The following is a 21799-nucleotide window of genomic DNA, read 5'->3' on the forward strand; positions in this document are numbered from 1 at the left end:
TTCAAAACTTGCCCTCAAGTTTTGGAATTTGAAAAGTTTTCTCTTATGAATACTTTAATTCCAAGTTAGCCCTTAGAATTTTAAAAGTTAATATTCAACCCTTATACTTTATAATATTATAAGTTAATAATATTTATATATATATATATATATGTATAAGAGTAAAGTCAGTCTTACCGTTAGTAGACGTCATTCACGAAGCCGGTCTATAAGGGGATATAAGGTTACTGCCTATAAAATGACAGTTTAATGGGTGTCCACTTTCACCCACCGCTTCCATGACTAGTGTAGGGTCGTTAGCCGAACGGGTAGGACAAGAAATAGAATTCTCCCTTCATTAAAAGTATTAATAATAAATACTAAGTAACTAAACATTTATAAATTCCCAATCTTAGTTACTTAGGAAAATGTGAATAAGGTGTTAATCCATGAAATTATACTTTGCACTTTGTTTAAGTCGTTAGTGGAGCGTGTGTGGTTAACCGGCACACTAACCTGGACTTAACAAGGTAGGCAAAGGGTAACTTAACATTTATCATAGTATCGATGGAGCGTGTGTGGTTAACCGGCACATCGATTAAGGGGTAAATATTAAGTGTACCAAGTATATTTGCATGGTTACTTCACACCTTGTTTTGTGATCCTCGCAATCCCAGTCACAAAACCTGAAGGGCACACTCGAGATTGAAACATGTCATTGAAAAGTTGAATGAATCTCAAAAGAATCTAGGAGTTTCAAAACCAATTAAAACCTAATAATATATTTCTTTTATCTTGGTGGAAATTGGTGAATTGTCATTCACCTACCTTCAAATATTTTATAGCTTAGATTACGGCATCCCTCTTCCAAGTTATAAAATATTTTGTAGGATCCTAGCCTTAATATTTCATATTGGGTGTTATATTAAGGACTTTAGATCAACTATCTTGAATATCTCCCAAAAGATGTCTAGTTCAGACATCTATGATCCTCCCAAATCTCTTGGAACTTCACTTCCTCCACCTCCTCCAATTATTCTCCCTATCCCACAAGTTCAAGGTCACTCTAGCCCTATTGGAAAGCAAGGTCTATGTGTGCACACATCTTGGAGATGAAGTCACATATTGACAAGCCGGGAGAGTTGGGTGTCAAAGTCTTGAGAAAGTTGGATGTCCAATCACTTTCTAAGTCACATAGTGAGTTCCTTTGGGACTCCTATGAAATAGACTATGACAAAACCCTTAATGATCTTATCTATTTGCTAAGATCAACTTCCCAAAAACTTTATGGACATTGACAATGATGACATTGGAAATCTAGAAAAAGCATTCTCTCAATGGAAAGGGATCAGCCATAGTCAATTCAGTTGACCAAATGGTAAAGAGAAATGTTAAGTCTGTGATAGTCCCATGTACCATTATCAATGAGTCCATATGTTAAATAGCCAAAGGAAGGGGCATTGATTGTCAAGCTGCTAAATTTACCTAAGGATGTTAAAGTCAATAAGTTTGACTCTACTTCAGGTAAAGTCCACTATCTAACTATGTTAAGTTTTTACTTTGAGATTCTTATTACATGATGCGACTGGGTCACATATTGATGTTTTAAGAATCAAAGAAAAAGTGGAGAAGGAAGTATATATTGATTCTGATCGTGAAGATGGATTTTGATCGCATGGTTCGGTGATCGGAATTTTGAGCAGGTGCTTAAGAGTTATGATAGATTGCTTAGGAATAGATGACAACAAGTTTTTCATATACATTTGCATTGTAAGGATTAGTTTTTCCGCAAAGTTTTAAAATAAAAGAAAAGTTTTTAATTTTATTTATTTTAAAATATCCTTACAATGGAATTTGTGGAAAAAAGATGTTGCTTATATGATTCCATTGATAGCAATATTGGAAATATGAATTTGATTCTTTCATTTGTGGTAGTGTCTAAATTTACCAAATAAGGAAAGATTCTCATCACCCAAGTTTCGATTGGACCGAAACTTGGAATCATGCAAGTTGTATAGTATGATGAATGAGAACTTTCGAGCATTGGAAAATTAAGACTAACTACTTGTTCACATGGATGTGTGAGTCAAGTGAAAGGACTTAAGGATCGAGTACACATTCTTATGCACTGGTCAGGTCCACCACAAAAGATAGATAAGACTATTCGTCATGATTTACTAAAGCTCAGTAAATATGGTTATACTTACAAGCTTAAGTGTAATTCTGAGACATTGGAAAAGGTTCCAATGTATAGCAGAGCGAATAAGAAGAATCAACTTAGGCAGAAAGATAAAAGTTTCTCAAATCTGAAAGATGGGAGAGTACTTTAGCATCATGTTTTGTGATCATCTTAATGATTTAAAAATCATGTCAAAATTAGTCCTCTAAAGTCATCATAGTGTATTCTTATGACTAAGAAGAGGAATCTTGAATTGTTGAAATCATTAAATCAAGAAGATGGGTCATGCTTTGTTCCAAAAACAATTCTTAGAGTCATACTCCAAGATTGTAATTTGAGTGAAACATCTTAAAGAAGGTTTATTAACACTAGTCAAATGTAAGAGTAAAAGGTTTTCTACTCTTGTACATTTGAAATTGGAAAGATGTGATGTTTTGGATAAAACAAAGACCAACTTAGGCCAATTGTGTGAAGTGTTTGTCTTGATTAGAATCCACACTATCTCTTGAATATCTGACAAGAAAGTCTTATATGTCAAGAGGACATTGGGAGTCTTAAAGGTCTTGAAAGTCTCAAGAACTAATCAAGAGTAAAACATAAAGTTCTTCACTAGCACACGACTTGAGGTTTATAACCTATCGTGTTGACATGTCTGTGCCTATTCAAGTTGGCTTTGCATAGGAGCTACTTGGAAGCAATGGCATGCCCTTGAGTTGCCAAATGGCAAGAATTTAAGATTGCACAAGTTTATTCCATATAAGTGTGGATTTGTCAGTAACCTTGTCCTGTGATTATGGTTTTGACAAATTCATATGGGTAAGAAATCATACACCATAAAAATATAAGTGTCATAAGGTTTCTCTACGATTCATGAAAATGATGGTAAGGAAACACTTTCACTAAGTAGATTTTAAGTAGATATATAGCGATCTTTGCATTCTAAAAGTCGTTAGTAGAGCACACAAACATGGACTTATGAGAAATAGCAAAGGTCTAAACAATTGAGACTATGATTACGACATCCCTTTTCATAGTTCTGAAATTGTTTAGACACACCTGTGAGCTATCTAAGATAAGGTGTATAATTTTGATAAAGTTTTATCAAAGCAATCTAGTATCAGAAATCTGAACTCTGGTAAGAAAGTCAATAAAGTATTGTTTTTCTAGAAGTTCAGTTGATTTCTGAGTACATGTCAAAGCTAGTGGGAGCAAAGTGTTATGATAATAATCATCATGTTAGTGGGAGCATGATAATTATGATAAGTATTGCAAGTTAGCAATGTTAATTATAGAAAACAAAAGTTTCAATTCGTTGGAAAATGTGTTTTGCTATAATTAAGGGAGAGGAAATTATACTTCATGTCAATTCTAAAAGGCTTAGAGTGAGATTTTAATCATCTTTAGTCAAGAATATATATATATATATATATATATATATATATATATATATATATATATATGAATTTCATGTTGGATTGGTTCAACATAACGAAATTCTATATACTGCGTTCTCAAAATTCGATTATGGTTACGGTATCCCTCTTCATAGTCAAATCTTGAGAACATGGCAAATAAAAAAATATTGTAGCAAAAGACTGGTCTAGAATCATGTCTTTATGTGAGACATCATGAATCATGTCCCATTTTCTTTGGGTACAGGATCGATTCCATGTGCTATAATATTCATCCTTTCTAAAATTTTCCAAATGCCTGGGGCATTAAGAGGGGAAAAGGTCTAGAATTGGATTTGACTAAAGTGATTAAGCAATTGTCAAGGACAATTTAAGGTTTTACCAAGGATTGGTTGCTCAAGGACAGTTGGAAGTATAGTGTTAACTTTGGAAGGACCATATTGACCTAATCTGAAAAGAGGCAATTCTTGTTCAGAAGTGGTAGTCAAAATGGGAATATAGAGTTGTCTCCATAAGTGGAAGTTATCTATGTAAGAAACTTAATGCAAGAAGAATGTTCAACGGCAATGAACTTTGAATATGAGACTTCGGTTCCATGGAGTTGATCTCCATTGGAATACTCAGTAATGTTTGTTGACAAGTCTTTGTGACTTTGTGCATAATCATTACAAGAGGACCAATGTATATAAGTTTAGAATCAAAGAGATTTCGGTAAAAGGCATGAATTTGGAATTCTTGCATTGCCGTAAGGAATTGGGAGTGTGAAATTAGAATCATGGTTCAATTGGTTATTTCACAAAGTAAAGATCATAAACAAACTTGGTATACATACTTGGATTATGGCATAACTAATGTTTAGACAAACATAGAGTGCATACTTGGTGTATGGCAAAGCTATTGTTTAGAAAAACATAGTGTGCATGCTCGGAGCATGGGACAACTATTGTTTTAATTCAAGAATAAAGTTGATAGCTGAAACAGTATGCAATGAATAATGTTTAATCATATGGTGATAAATAAAACGTGTTTTATTAATATTCATAAGTTCTGAGACCATATTGGATTCAATTATTGTTGTGTTTCATTTTTGCATGTTTTAACTTCCAGAATAACTAGGTCATTCTTCCTGAATGACTAAGTTATTCAAACTATCCACAATCGGTCATATGTTGGAAGTAGATATGAATCAAGACTGTCATGAGTTAGGCTTGTAGAGGTCTAAGATGTTGGACAAGGTGGTGCTACAACACTCATGAGTGCTCATAAGTTCTAAGTATTGGATTCAACCCGTGCTCATTGGAATCACTTCATGGATTTTATCATGGGTGATCATGAGACGATAATATCTTATATTCTTCAAACCTAGAGATATGAGTTGTTACTATGATTTGGTTGTACATTGATTGCACGAAACCGCATTGGTAACTCGATGTTATAAAACGTGCCTTCGTGTATGATTCAACAAGTAGTAGAACAATCCATATGAGTCGAACTTTATCCATTCCTTTTACCTTTGGGATAAAAGCGATATATGTGGGCCCCTCGGTGATTTAATGATGATAAATATGAGTGCTTGGCCAAGCCAGCACTGATTTGATCTATTCAATCAATCAGTCATCATGAATCGGAAATCGGGAAACAACATATGGACAGAGAGAATGATTTATAATCCATGTGTCAGTCCATATGATATCTAGAATGGAGGAATATATGATCACTTATCTAATGGACAAGTCATCGACAAAGGTTAAAGATCATCGGCAAGGTTAGAGTTCGACAGAAGCTTTTGAGAGCTACGATTGCCAGTCGGTTCTTGAAGTCATACGCAATAATAGTTTTAGACTTATCCAAGTGGGAGACTATTGGATTAATGTCTAGGTCCATAACTATAATTGGTAAGACTTGAACCGACCCGGCATGGTCCATTTGGGTTGCATGGCATCGGGACAATTGGATAGACAAGATGAGGAAAAAGGACACTAGTGATTTATATTAATATATTATAAGTTCTAATATATTAATATATGATCCTATTATTTAATTAGTATTGATCAAGAATTAATTTATAATTAATTCAGTGATCAAAAGGAACTAATTAAATATGGACTCTTAGATATATATGTGTGATGGGCCAAGTTCATTTATCTTGGGCTAAGCTTCCATGGATAGTCCATGCAGTGTTTAACCCATGGATCATAAGAAATGAAAGGTCATGGGTATTAGGGTTTAACCCTAATCTCCACACTATATAAAAAGGTCCTTGGCTGGTGAAATTTGCACTAGTGTGGGTACACTAAGAGGGCTAGCCGATTTCACTAGAGAGAACCAAGTATCCTTATTCTCAAGGTTACTCCAAGTGTTCATGGTGTTGTGTGAACCATTTGAGGTGTCACACTTAGGGCACTAGGCACTTAAGCTTCATGAAGACAAGCTACATCAACAAGGTATGTATTCTAACTTGTTTTATTACCCAAGTATCATAGAGTGTATGCTAGATAGGGTAATACCTTGGAATATTCATATTTGCATGTATAATAGAGAAAACATAGATCCAAGGTATTAGGGTTGCATGAACACTTAGGAGTGTTATAATGCTCATAACCCAACAATAACAACAGTTGTCCCATGCTCCAAGCATGCACACTATGTTTACCTATAGTCCTTACTTTGTGATATAGATCAATTGAACACATTTCCAATGATACTCATTTCACAACTCCTAATCCTTATGATTAGTGTAAGAATACCAAATTCTTGCCACTATCAGGATATGTTAGATTCTAACATTTTATGCAACGATCTCTTCGTAATGTTACATCATCAAAGCCACCAATACTTTACCAATGATATTACAAAGTGATCTATTGGAGATTGATAGAAGGCAATTCCATAGATATGAAGTCTCACATTCAAAGTACATTCCTTTGAACATCCTTCTTGCATAAAAGTTTCTAATCTAGACATAGATTGTGACAACCCAAAATTTCCACTCTGTACAAACAATATCACTTCAATAGAAGTTATAACAGTCATAGTCAATTTTCAGACTTTTCGTATAAGTTGGAGTAATCCAGGGTTTACACTTCAGTAAATATCAGGAGAGTGGATGCACTATGGTTTTGTGCAACACTGTTATTCCAACACTCTGTTATATTAGAAATCATTTCAGGAATAAAAATATTTTCTGTCAAAAATATCTCAGGACTATAAATAGATTTCTGAACCAAATTCATTCATTATTCACATTTCCAACTAGAGAAAAGCCATTTTTTCTCTCACGGATCTTCGGGTTTTCATCCCAAATCGTGAGTATGCTTCTCTAGTTGTTTCATAATGCTTATTATATGCTTAATAACATAGATTACATGTCAAATATGTGAGATTCGGGAGTTTACCGCCCAAGAATGTTCTTGGGGAGTAAACTCCAAAATGAGGCATAAATGCTTCCTAGTCCCATTTCCTTGTTAAGTAACTAGCTTAGGATTGTATATAAGTATATTTGAGGCTAGAAAACAATCAAAAACACCAAGCTTAGGGTGTTCACGGCCCAAGAACTTCTTGGACCGTGAACTCCAAATTCAAGGGCCAAAATGTGCCCTAACCACCCCTAAAGCTTTAGACATTAACCCCCATTTATTCCTACCTGAATTATGGACTTTAAAACATCAAAAGCACCCCCTTAAAGGGAGTTTACGGCCAAGGTAATACTCATAGGCCGTAAACACCAAACAAGGGAACCAAAGTGTGCCTAGGGTCCTCATTAGCCTTAAACAAATACCTAGAAATTGTCCTACTTGTGCTTGGGACTTGAAAGAATAAAAATACCCATCCCATGAGAGTTTAGGGCCGTAAACTCTAAGGGAATTGGCCTTTGGGCCGTAAACTCCTTAAGGGAGTGTTTCTATGCCCTAAACAAATACCTAGAAATTATCCTACTTGTTCTTGGGACTTGAAAGAATAAAAATACCCATCCCATGAGAGTTTACGGCCATAAACTCTAAGGGAATTGTCCTTTGGGCCATAAACTCCTTAAGGGAGTGTTTCTATGCCCTAAACTACCCAAAGAACTAAGCCACCAAGTAGAACTTATTCTAGAAATCAAATAGCACTTCAAAACACCATGTACCACCAAGTTGAGAGTTCACGGCCGTAAACTCAAGGGTTTACGACCGTAAACTCCTTGTGTGGATTTTATTGAATGTTAAACACATAATTAAGGCCTTTTGGAACATTAAACCCCTTTAGCCTTGTCCCACAACAACCTAGAAGCAACCATTAGGACCTATAACACTTATACAAAGTGTTTACATGTTCCTGAGTGTCCCAACAAATTTTATTAGTTATTATTTGGCTAATTAGTTATATATATATATATATATATATATATATATATATATATATGTGCTCATTATATGATAACTAGGCTCGTGCGTGTGAACAAGTCTCCGTTTGCCTCCTAGCACAGTATCCGACACTTCAATCCAATCCACTCACCACAAGTGAGTTCATACCCCTTTAATTAACCTTTGAAATACTTTTAATGTTTTAAATGCTTTTATAGGGGGGATACAAGTTAAATACTTATAGTTATTACATCAATCACATGTGATTAATAACTACAAAACCAATAACTTTATTACTGTTCAAACTGTTTTACTTCAAACTGCTTTACACACTCTTTTACTTATCAAATACTTTTATTTAAACTTTGTTATATTTATTATAAATTGCATGCCCATATATGTATAGATATATAAGCAATGTTTAAAGGGCTTAGGAAGGCCATCCGCCCTATTTCCTTTTTCTCGATTTGGATGTGGTCTGGTGGGATTTCGGGTAGCCGTCCGAAGGTCGTTTCAATATTAATTATATGTCAAATGTACTGCGTATTAGTCACATCATTAGTAAGTTACCATCGGGGTAACACAGGATCATACTACTACAATTTCTAGATCAATGAGTCAGTTCATTCATGAGTCAATACTTATTACTATGAGAACATATACAACTATACTAGAAAGAGAACATATACAACTATACTAGGACGAGAACATATACAACTATACTAGAAAGAGAACATATACAACTATACTAGGACGAGAACATTTACAACGATACTAGAACAAGTAACATTACATTACATATACATGAATACGTTAACAATTGTGATCCACTGTATCGGAGCATGCCTTAAATGTCATGGCCCGAGATGTAGCCAGAATTCTCTTGAAGGGAGAGCGTGAGTTTTCGTATAGATCTATACTGGATTGACTATCCTACACCTTGCTGCTAGCTACAGCCGGACCTGCAGGTCTGCGGGTGCCAAACGTCATTCCGTTATTACGACCATTCGTATGTCGTTGTTACCAGTCGATAGTATGGTGCAATTAGTCACATGATACCTTAATATAAATCCGGTTTAAGGTAGTTAGTACAGCAGTAGTTCCTATAAAACAACACTACAGTACTACAATTATTTACCCATTACATATATTTAGTGATTATTTCACTTAAACATTAATGTACAAACTATATTTTGTTAAATGATAGTTACACTTGGGAAATTACACACTTTTACAACAAATGAGCATACAAAACAGTTAAGCCTTGGTAGAAGGCTACTTTAATAGAAAATATAGGTTTTTCTGAGAGATTCAAACTTTTACAAACACTTACAAACATTTACATACATTTTACAAACTTACACTTGAGACATGTTCAAACGTTTTGATAACAAACATCGACACTAAAATACTTATGAACTCACCAGCTTAATGCTGATAAACTCTTTCAAAATAACTTGTATTCTCAGGTCATCAGTAGACAGGTACCGAGGCCAACTTTTGAGAAGATGGAGTCCAAGACTCATCTTATTATTTTGATTTACATTATATTTTTGGTGTCTATAACTGTACAGAACACGCTTGTATTAAAATTATATATTTAATGCAATGGATGATGTTGTTTGCTTGTTTACTTTTACTGTGTAGTGATACTCTACATGATGTCCTCCGCCCCAGAACGTTTCCACCGTTCTTGGTTTTGGGGTGTGACATAGATTCTCAATATCCAACTCCCAATATGGAAACATTTCCATATTTGTCATACGACAACTCATTATTAATAGAATCATATCTAATCATAATAACGTCAGTATGGTCCATTCGTTACTATACTTCCAACTACCCATAAGTGACCAATCCTTGGAGAACCTTAGATTGTCATTGACAGTTGTTTAATTAATTTCGTCAAATCCGGTTCTAGTCCTTTTTCCCTCTTAATTCCCTAGTCATTAGGAAAATTTAGAACGTTCGAATATTACAACATATGCAATCGATCATATACCCAAAGTGTATGGGACACGATTCATAATGAAAAAAGTGATACTTTACCAGTTTCTTGCTATAATATTGACATATATAGAATTCTTTTAAGTTGAACCTTTTCAACATAACATCCATATATGTCCTTTGACTAAATTTAATTAAAATTTCTCGATCTAAGCTTTTAGATTTGAAATGAAGTATATATTCTCTCCCTTAATTATAGCAAAACAACTTTTCAACCCCTGCAACTTAGCAAAGTGAAACTTTTGTTTTTCTATAATTAATATTGCCAAATTGCAACACTTAAAATAATAATCATGCTCCCACTAACATGATAATTATATCCATAACAGCATAACATTTATGCTCCCACTAGCTTTGACACTTATTCAGAAAACAGTTGGACTTCTAGAAATCAATACTTATTGACTTCCAAAGTTCATATTCCTAATACGATATGCTTTAATAAGCCTTTATCTAAGCTTCTCAAACTCATACACCTTTCCTTAGACAGCTCACATGTGTGTCTAAACTATTTCAGAACCTACAACAGTAAGTCCTGAATATTCAGACTTATTACCATTTCTCACAATTCGAACTATGAAAAGGGATGTCGTAATCATAATCTAATTTAAGAATGCAAATATCACAATTTCTATCTCCTTAAAATCTTTCTTAGTAAAAGTGTTTCCTCACAATCATTTTCATGAAACGGAGAGAAACCTTATGACACTTAGATTTTATGGTGTATGTGCTCCTATCCATGTGAATTTGTCATAACCATAATCATAAGATAATGTTTGAGACATATCCAAACTCTTATGAACACAACTTGTTCATTCTTAATTTCTTGCCATCAAGGGTCCCACCATTGCTTCCAAATTATTTATCAGAAACAATAATATGTCAACAGGATAGTTTACAAACCTCAATTCATGTTCTAGTGTCTAATAGGTTTACTCTTGATTAGTTCTTGAACCCTTTTCAAGATCGTTTAGACTCCCACTGGCCTCTTGACATATAATATTCTCTTGTCAAGAAACATTTCTTGACAAACAAATATTCAAGAGTTAGTGTGGATTCTTATCAAGACAAACACTACCACATTTGGTCTTAGTTGGTCTTTGTCTTATCCAAGACATCACAACTTACCAATTTCAAACGTGCAAGAGTAAGAAAAACATTTTTCTACTCCACATTTGATGAGTATGTTAAAAACTTCTTAAGATGTGTCACTCAAGTCACAATCTTGGAGTATGACTCTAAGACATGATTTTGGAACAAAGTATGATTCACCTTTTGATTTAACCATTTCAACAATTTCTGATTCCTTTTCTTAGCAATACTAGTGCACTAAGGTGTCCTTAGAGGATTAATTGTGATATGGTTTCATAATCACTAAGATGATCATAAAACATGATACTTAAGTACTCTCCCTTCTTTTCAGATTGGAGAAACTTTTATCTTTCTGCCTAATTGATTCTTCTTATTCGTTCTGCTATACATTGAAACTTTTTCAATGATTCAGAATTATACTTAATCTTGTAAGCATAACCACATTTACTAGACTTTTAGTAAATCATGAAGAATTATCTTATTGTTATTTGTGGTGGACTTGACCAGTGCACAACATTGCGTTCTAGTCTTTTAGTCCTTCACATGACTCACATACTTGTGTGAACAAGGAATTAGTCTTAATTTCCTAAGTACCAAGATTTCCATACATCACATGACTCAAATCATATGATTCCAAGCTTCTGTCCAATTGAAACTTGGGCGATAGAAATCTTTCCTTACTTAGAAAATTACGACACTACTATAAATAAGATAACTAAGAATCACATCCACTTAATATTGCTTATAATAGAAACGCACAAGCATCAATTTTCACAAATGACGTTGCAAGGAGATATAAATAAGACAAAACTCTTATTTTATTTATAAAAAGGTGCAGAAAAAAACTTGTCCTTACAACGCAAATTCAAAGGAAAACTATGATATCATATATTCCTAAGAAATCTATCATAACTCTAAGCAGCAGCTCAAAAATCCGATCTTCGAATCATGCGATCGAAATCCATTTCTTCACGATCAGACTCAACTCACTTCTTCCTTCAAGCTTCCTTTCCTTTCTTCGATCCTACAACACATCAAAATGCAATCTTATCACATCATGTATTAAGAATCTAAAATAGAAAATTTAATAGAGTTAGATAGTGGATGTTACCTGAAGCAGAGTCATACACTTTGACTCTCCCATCTCTTAGATCTCTCAGGTAGTCAGGGCAACTTCGTGACCAATGCCCCTTCTTTTGGCAGTAGAAACATATAGATTCTTCTGGAATGGTACATGGGAAAATCTCAGACTCAACCTTTATCTTGCATAGAGAAAACTTTTCTGGACTTCCAATGTTGTCATTTCCCATAGAAGGATAGGACATTGATTTACCAGACAAATTTGCTTGAACAGTGCGCCAAATCATCGCTGATTCAGCAGCAATAAGCAAATAAGTCAAATTAATAAGGGTCACGTTGTCGTCCATCATATAGTACTCTCCAATGAACTCACTATATGATTCGGGAAGTGACTGAAGAACCAAGTCAACAACTAACTTCCTTGAGACATCGACACCCAACATTCCCAATCTATCAATATGCAACTTCATATCCAAGACATTAGCACATACAGACTTTCCATCTTTGTGTCTTTTTGCCAATAGGGCTTGAGTGACCTTGAACTTTTCAAGTCTTCGAACACGTGGGTCAGGGAGAATTATTGAAGGAGGTGGAGGAAGTGAAGCATGATTTCCATTTCCACAATCCAATCGTGGAACATCATCTTCAAGTGGAAAACTTTTTCCAACGGATTCAGGAATATCATAGTTAATAGACTTTGACATCTACAAATCGGGAGAAATTCAAGTTAGTTAATAAAGTCCTTAATAAAACACTCAAATGAGATATTAAGGCTAGGACCCAACACAATATTCTACAACTTGGAAGAGGGATGTCGTAACCCAAATTGCAGAATATTTGAAGGTAGGTAAATGACGATTTACCAATTTCCACCATGAAAAACAAAAATTGAAAATTAGGTTTTAAATGGATTGAAACTCCTAGATCCTTTGATATTCGTTGAACTTTTCAATGGCTTGTTTAAATCTCGATTATGCCCTTCAAGTTTGTGACTAGGATGCCGAGGATCACAAACAAGGTGTGGATAACCATGCAAATTAGCTTGGTACTCTCGAAGACGTATATCACCTAATCAATGTGTCGGTTAACCACACACGCTCCATTGATCTATGATAATCTACTAGCTACCCATTTCCATCCTTCATTGGTCTCATATTAGTGTGCTGGTTAACCACACACACTCCACTAACGACCAACAAGTGCAATGTGCAATTTCATGGATTAGCACCAACTCCACATTTTTCCTAAAGCAACTAAGATTTGGGAATTTGTAAAAGTGTTTAGTTACTTTGTATTTCATTATACTTATAATAGAAGGTTGTGTCCTATCCTACCCATTCGGCTAACGACCCTCCACCAGTCAAGAGTGCGGTGAGTAAGAGTGGACACCCATTCAATCACCATTTTATAGGCAATTTCCTTAAACACCCCTTATAGACCAGCTTCGTCAATGAGACCTACTAACGGTAAGACTGACTTTTTACTTATATATATATATATATATATATATATATATATATATATATATATATATATATATATATATAATATATTAAACTTTTAATTCTATATAGTATAAGGGTGTATTTTACACTTTTAAAATACTAGATGGTTTAATCTAACAAATTATACTTTTAACTTAATTAAAATTAAACCATATCATTATGGATTTATTAACTTTCTTTTAATTACACATTTAATTAATTTAACAAAGCCATAAGGGTGTAATTTGAACTTTCCAAAATACTAGGGTCTTAGAATTTAAAATTTTAAAATTAATACCTTTTAATTAAATTTGTAAATTCCAAAACTTGAGGACAAATTTTGAAACCTTTCAAAATATTAGGGTTTAACTATTTAAATTTAAAAAACTAAAACTTTTAAAGTTCAAATTTAAACAATAAAACCTAAAGGGTGTAAATTGAAACTTTTTCAATCTTACTAGGTCAAATATTTGACTAATAATAATCCTATATTATCCATATTTAACCAAATCCATCAATTTTGATGACGATAACCATTCCAAACTTAAAAAATCGGATTTTGGCAAGAAAAACGAGTTTTGGCAATTATCCTCAACAAAATCTGGCTAGAAAATCGAAATTCTCGGCACCAGACCCTTGGACTCATCGAGTCCACTATGGAACTCGTCAAATAGGACTTACTCGTTGAGTCCATACATGGACTCGACGAGTCTGTCAGTCAAAAACCAAAAAAAATCAATTTTCAAGATATTTGGTGGTACACTTTTGCGTCTATTCACTAGAAAAATGACCTAGTCTCTGATACCACTGTTGGTTTATGAGCATAACATCATTCCTATGGTGTTCATACAACCCTAATTGCTTTGATCTAGGTTTTTCTAAGTAAACATACAACATTGAATACCAAAGCAATAAACCCTAATTGACTAGCATACAAATCTGAAACTGACATGTGATTAGGGTTAGAATCTTTACCTTGATTGTTATATAGCAATAACAATCACAATCCTTCTTGATCTTGGCTCTTGAAAGCTTAGTGCCTCAAGTGTTGCACCTCTAATGGAGTCACAAACACCACTAGCAACAAGGAAGAAGAATGGTGAGAGAGAAGGGTAAAATCGGCTCTAGAACTCTTCTTAGGGTTAGGTTGGCCGATTTTGGATGCCTGGGGTATCCTTATATAGTTGAGGAAGTAGGGTTTCACTTAAAGGCCTTATCTGGTTGCTTAGGCTTTAAGCAGCCCACAAGATCCTTCCAAAATACTCCCTATAGACAGAATCTTATGGGCTATCCATAAGGATTTCGTCCAATCCCTTTCCAAGGGTTCCTCATCCCACAATGCAATTATCTTATAATTACAATGTTAGTCCCCCAAATTTAATTAATCTCTTTTGACCACAAAAATAATACTTAAATTAATTCTTGATCAACATTAATTAAACAATATGATTTCTCTTTTAATATATTATTCATATAATATATTAATAAATCATATATAATCCTCTTTCTCCTTAATTCGTCCTATCAGTTGCTATTGTGAAGGCAATCCAAAAGGACCATGCTCATAATCGGGTCAAATACATACCAAAATAGTTATGGGCTTAGACACCTAATCCAACAGTTTAGCCCATTGGTTAAACCTACTAACATACAGACAGTTATGATATTAGTTGTATCTCAACATTGGTCGATTAGACAACTTGATGTGAAGAATGCTTTTCTTTATAGTGATCTTGTTAAGACAGTTTATATGCAGCAGCCTCTAGGCTTTCGGGATCCTCACCATCCTAACCATGTGTGTTGATTGCAGCGATCCCTTTGTGGTCTTAAACAGACACCACGGGCATGGTTTCATCGATTTGCTAACTTTATTAGCAAACTTGGGTTCACTACAATAGGTGTGATTCTTACTTGTTTATTTTACGACAGGGATCTCAAACTGCATATTTGTTACTATACGTGGATGAAATAGTTCTTATTCCCTCTTCACCAACATGGCTCCAAGAAATTATCGCTATTCTCAACACTGAATTTTCTATGACTGATCTTAGTAACCTTAATTTCTTCCTCGGTGTTACTGTCACGCGTAATCAGTCAGTCATGTTTTTGTCTCAGCGAAAATATGCTCTTGAAGTGCTTGAACGATCCAACATGCTGACTTGAAAACTAGCACGCACCCCTGCTGACACTACTGCCAAACTCGACCCCAAAGACCCTCTTGTCACTGATCAAACCTCCTATAGAAGCCTTGCGAGTGCTCTGCAGTACTTGACGTTTACTCATCGAGATATTTCTTATGTTGTTCATCAAATTTGTCTATATATGCATGATCCACGTGAGCCTCACTTCACTGCTCTTAAACAAATATTGTAATATCTTCGAGGCACTATTAATCATGGCCTTCATTTATATGTCTCTCCAGCTCGAGGCCTCATTGCTTGCTCTGATGCTGATTGCGTTGGTTCTCCCAACACCAGACGCTCCACTTATGGTTATTGTGTTTTTTTGGGACAAAATATAATCTCATGGTCATCCAAACGTCAAGGGACAGCTTTAAGATCTAGTTTCGAAGCTGGGTATCGAGGTGTTACCAATGTCGTTGTTGAAACTTGTTGGATCTGTAACTTAATTCAAGAGCTACATCAACCAACTCATATGGCTATGATTATCTATTGTGACAATGTGAGTGCGGTCTATTTATTTTCCAACTTGGTTCAACATCAACGAACCAAGAATATTAAGATTGACCTACATTTCATTCGTGACAAAATCGTCATGGGACATGTTCATGTTCTTCACATCCCATCTTCTTCTCAATATGTTGATATTTTCACGAAGGGCTTACCATCTTCTTCGTTTATTGATTTTCTGTCCAGTTTGAACATTCGTGATCCTCCCGTTCCAACTATAGGGGGGCTATTAGCGTATATAGTTTGTATAGCCCATTTGTTATTTTTATATTTTGTCATAGGCCCATACTGTATTTGTAATTCTATTTATACCAAATTAATGAAATGGATTATTCATGGTAAAATACCTAGCGTACAAAAGAATGTGAAGAGTCTAAAACAATTCTTCAAAGAGAAAATGTAGATTCCAAAACAATCCATTGAATGTGAAGAGTTAAGCAATTTGTCAAAGACAACATGAAGATTCTGAAACTATCCGTGGAAGACAATGTGAAGGTTCCGCCCATCTTCAACAACAAATGAATGAAATTTTTATGAAATTCATACAAGGCGGCAAGAAGGCAACCAATCGATATGTTGTAATAGTTTTATGTCTTTAGAATTTTGTATTCAAAATTTTCTAGATTTATGCTTATTGCTTTGTTTTATCTTGAAAAAGCTATATTTGTTTGTTTGTTATAGTCATATTTTTCTGCATTTCAAAAAAGTCTGGATTTTCTTTAAAAACGTTCGTCACTAAACTCTAAACCTTTGTGACTGGGACAAATACATCGCAAACGATTTTCGTTGCTAGCGGCATTAAAATTTCGTCACCAATGCGTGACAATCTGTCACAGATAAACGTTGGAAAATATAATGTAATTGATTAGCAGTGGATAATTCTATCGCTGATCAGAAGAATCCGTCGCTAAAATGTTAGCCACACCTAAATATGCGATGGATTTATGTGTCAGTAAATGCCTTCACACACACGGATCAACTAACAATCCATGTGTGAATGTTTTGTTGCAGTGGTAAATGTTTTTTTAACCGGCAATTAAAATATTTGTTTTGATCATACTTTAGAAATAAAGGTTTTTAAATCAATAATAGTGAAGAAACGTTGTATTATTCAGAACTAGGTGTGAGACCCGTGTAATACACGAATTTAAAAAAATATATATATATTTTGTTAAGCATTACATGTTTAATAATTTACAAAATTGAATTTGGAAAGAATATCAATATTAGCTATGAATCAACCAAACTTTGCAAGGTTTCTGCAAATTATCATGAATTCAAAAGAAATTGGCCGAAAATTATGTTTTTCAATTAGGAAGGTTAATTTAAATTTAAATTGAATTTAATATATTAATTGATAAATTACGTGAGAAATTATGGAGATATTTAAGTTTCTTTATTTTCTTTATTATATTTTTAAATTAGATTTTTTTATAATTTAATAAAAAGCCAAAAAACCATAATTTGCCAAGTAGATTTAAATGAAATTGAAAATTTTAAAAAATATTATGTGGCAAAAATATCTTCATTTATTAGGCTGAATGTTTCATTTATTACGAGTGATTTGTGCATTGTGCTTGGAGAATAACAATGGGGTGTAAAACACGTGTAAAGTTATAATTAACAAACTGGTATCCTTGAATATATGCAATTTCCATATTTGATATCCTTTTGTTCTATATGTATGTACGTATATACATAAATACACATACATTTGTCTAGAAGTGCAAATTATCAAGAAATTATTACAAAGACAAGGGAGAAAAGGAATCAAAATCCCAGGTTGGGCATGGTGTAGATCTGACTTTGGCCAAGGAATCAAAGACCTTTTTTATTTGCAATCATACTTTAGAAACTTATGAAAAAAGAAATCTTTTTGGATAAGTAGAATGTTTAAAGTAGTGGTGTTCAGATGTAGAAAGATACCCTTTTGATAGATAGACAGCCAAACTTTACGTGAAAGCCTGGCTCCCAAATCCTCTTGCAACCTTCCAAAAAATCAAAACATTACAATCAATCATCCTTCTTTATTTTTTATTACTCTTTTTTCGTCAAAAGATCCATAGTGTGGTTTACGTGTAGAAACACTAAAGAGTTGATCAGTCTTATAGTAGCCGCAATGTCAGAAGTTTTAATTCCAGTGTAGGTTGAGCTTTTTATACACAGACTCTAATGTTAACTGGGTATCTGATTTACTAAAGTGTCTGAAGTATTGTTGAAATAATAATTAGAAAAATATTGTTAGTTGAGACGTACAAGACTTTTTTTTGGGAAAGTCATGTAGGAAACAATAATACCAAGATTGAAACTTTTGTAGTCTTTTAATTTATTTATTTTTTAACTCAACTTCCTCCAAAAAAAATACTATTCATTCAATAATACAAATTTTGTGTCATTTAGTTTGGTTGATGGGATAGTTTTAAAGTAGGGTACAAGCCTACAAGGGAATGTAATTGAAGAGGATTATTTGGCCCTTTTGTTTTAAATATCTACCAAATAGTAGTTGAGACGAAATATATTGAAGAATGACATTGACATTACATGGATCAAAAGATTAGCAAAACATGGTCATTAGAGTTAAATCCATTAGATCCAAGATTCTTGCAAAAATATTCATATGGGTTCATCAAAGAAATTGAGTTTCCCTCCCTTTAGAAAATAATTAATTTTTTTTTTTACTTTTTACCAAAAGGTCAACTTACTAGTCTTTTTTGACTTTGGTTAAAAGTCAAAAGAAAAGAAGATGATGTGGTTTCCATGATTAGTGATACGAAAACAAAGAAAAACAAAGGGTATAAATTAAAGGAATAGTTAGGGAAAGATTGATTGAATATGTTTCCATGTGGGGTTTCATTTGTTTATGATCATCAATTATGATTAGGAATGGTCCATTTTACCAGCTGTCACTAATTATCATAGCTCAAATTGGTACAAATCACTCTCTTTCCTCACTTTATGTCCTTTTCTTTCACCTTAAGAATCATCCTTTGTTGCTTTTAGTTGGCTGCTTTAGTTTTCCATTATTTTTTAAGCTAAGATTAACCTCACCATCAATTAAGGATGGTTAATCAAGGGTATTTTAGACATTTTAATAATAGTAAAAAATTTATTCAACCCTTTACCAAATCGTGGCATTTGTGTAATAGTTAATAATGGTATTTTAGACGTTTCAAATGTACAATTCCTATTTTGCTTTTACCCACATTGTGGCAAAGCAAAAAGATAAAAGTCATAAAAGATAAAGTTGTTCATCTTGTATTAAAGTTAATAAGGGTATTTTAGACACTTTAGTAATAACCTAAGACTTATTCAACCATTCACCAAACAGTAACATTCGAGTAATCTTTGATAATGCTAATTACTTCAAGGGCATTTTCCGACAATTAATATTTACCACCTACAAAAGTGTAAAATAGTCATCGTAAATTTACAATTTCTACCCACATTATGTCAAAATAAAAAGGTATTTATTAAAAAAAGGTAAAATGTCATCTTAAATCAAGAGTTAATGATACTAATCTACTTCAAGGGCATTTTCGACATTTAAATATATCTTACTACAAAAAATAAAATGGTAATCATAAATCTATAATTCCTAAGTGTGATGATTGTTTGTACCGAGTACCCGCGTTGTGTGAAAGCAAAAGGACATCTATCAATCTATAACATAACTCAACCAATTGGCAAAAATAATAATAATAAATAAATAAAAGGTTCTACCAAACTATAATAATAGTGTTCAAAATTAAAATAACTTACAACTATTTTTTTCCCATTCTAACCCTGTAGTTAGATTCTAAATGTCCCCATCATGGCCCATTTCCTGTCATGAGTACTAGCATTGATGTATTCTTAAAACTTTCTTTCTACTTATAAAAAGAAAAACATAAAAAAAGAAAAAATAGAATTATCTACATTAGATAACGAATGGTTAGGATTGTTACCTTACCAATTATGTTTGTTCCTATCTTGATTCTTGTGGTCCAATAGTAATAATATAATACCAATACCCTTATTTGTCCACGAAGTAGGAGAGACATGTTTATCTTGCAAGACAATACCATAAGCTACTTGTTTTTTGGTCTCTATAGACATCAAATATACTAAACATTGTTACCTAATACCTATTGAGCATCAATGTCAAATAATATTAATGATCTTAGCTTCAAGATTCTATATTGTATAATTTTTGGCCATATCAAGCATATAGGATCATATCAAAAGTGTTAGAGGTGCACAATTGTGTTTTTTCGGTTCGTATCAAAGTTTTTAACATAAGGTGAGACTGATTATTCTGATTCTGGTTTAGGTTCATACTGTCGTTCTTTGATCTGGTTGTGCATCCACAGTGGCGAATCTAGAACCAAAAACTACGTGGTTCCTTATATAAGTGAAATCAAAAAAATGAGAGAATAAATAATACTAGTTACAGGCTGGCGTCTGGCTGAGCGGCGGCGGCGGGCCAGTTGACGTTTGCGATGGTCGGACGACGAATGACATAGGGCGAAACTGGTGGTCGGGTAGGAGCGATTACCAGGGTAACATTGTATGATGCTTCAGAGATGTTGATCACGCCTCGGTCCAAGCGACGTTTTACATTTCAAGCAATTGTGTTTTTTTTTGTTTAATCTTAAATGGACTAGGCTAATGTCAAATGATTAATTTTAAATTACATTGAGTCATTGAGTTATTTTAAATGGATTGAAATATAAACTTTAGGTTTCATACATTTTGATCCATTTTCCTTTTGGCAAAGTTATAAGGTAGGTCCTTAAAAATTTATAAAGTAGTTCTCAATTTTTTTCATACATAACTTATAATAAGTTTTTAAAAAATAGGTGGGTCTTAGGACCCACCTTCAATATAACTAGATACATCTTTGTGCATCCAAAGGACCGAGCTTTTGTTTGAAATGTTTTTGTGGGATAATGACTTAAAAGGGTAATATATTTTTCGATTTGTACACATTTGGTCACTGAGTTGTTTTTTCGTCCACATTTACCCCTTAAACTTGTTAAACTGTATACATTCAGTCCTTATGACCGGCTACTCCAGGTTACCCAGTAAAAATGACTTAATAGGGTAATATATTTCTCACTTTGTACACATTTAGTCCTTAATATTTTTGTACACATTTAGTCCTTTTTTTTTGCAAAATAAGTCATTTTTTTGTACTCATTCAGTACTTATGAATGATTTTTTAGTTTTTTCTCACGAAATCTTACGTGGGACATTCATTAATGAGGTGTATGGGGCTTTTGATGCTTATATCCATCGCGATCTCGATTATTTGGTTGCTTAGGTCATGTATTCTGAACGTCATAACTTCTTCATATGATCTCGGATTTTAACGATCTTTATATCCATGCGTTCGTATTTTAGTCTACTACAACTTTCATTCAGATTACTAATATTAAAAAATAATATATTTTTACTTACGATTTTTATATCCATACGCGGTGGCGGATTTAGTATGGTCCCGGTGTTGCACCGACAACACGTGTTTTTTCTGTTCGCAGTGGAAAATTTTTCG

Source organism: Lactuca serriola, chromosome 1, assembly GCF_051521515.1.
Source record: "Lactuca serriola cultivar US96UC23 chromosome 1, Lser_US96UC23_V15, whole genome shotgun sequence".
NCBI lineage: Eukaryota > Viridiplantae > Streptophyta > Magnoliopsida > Asterales > Asteraceae > Lactuca > Lactuca serriola.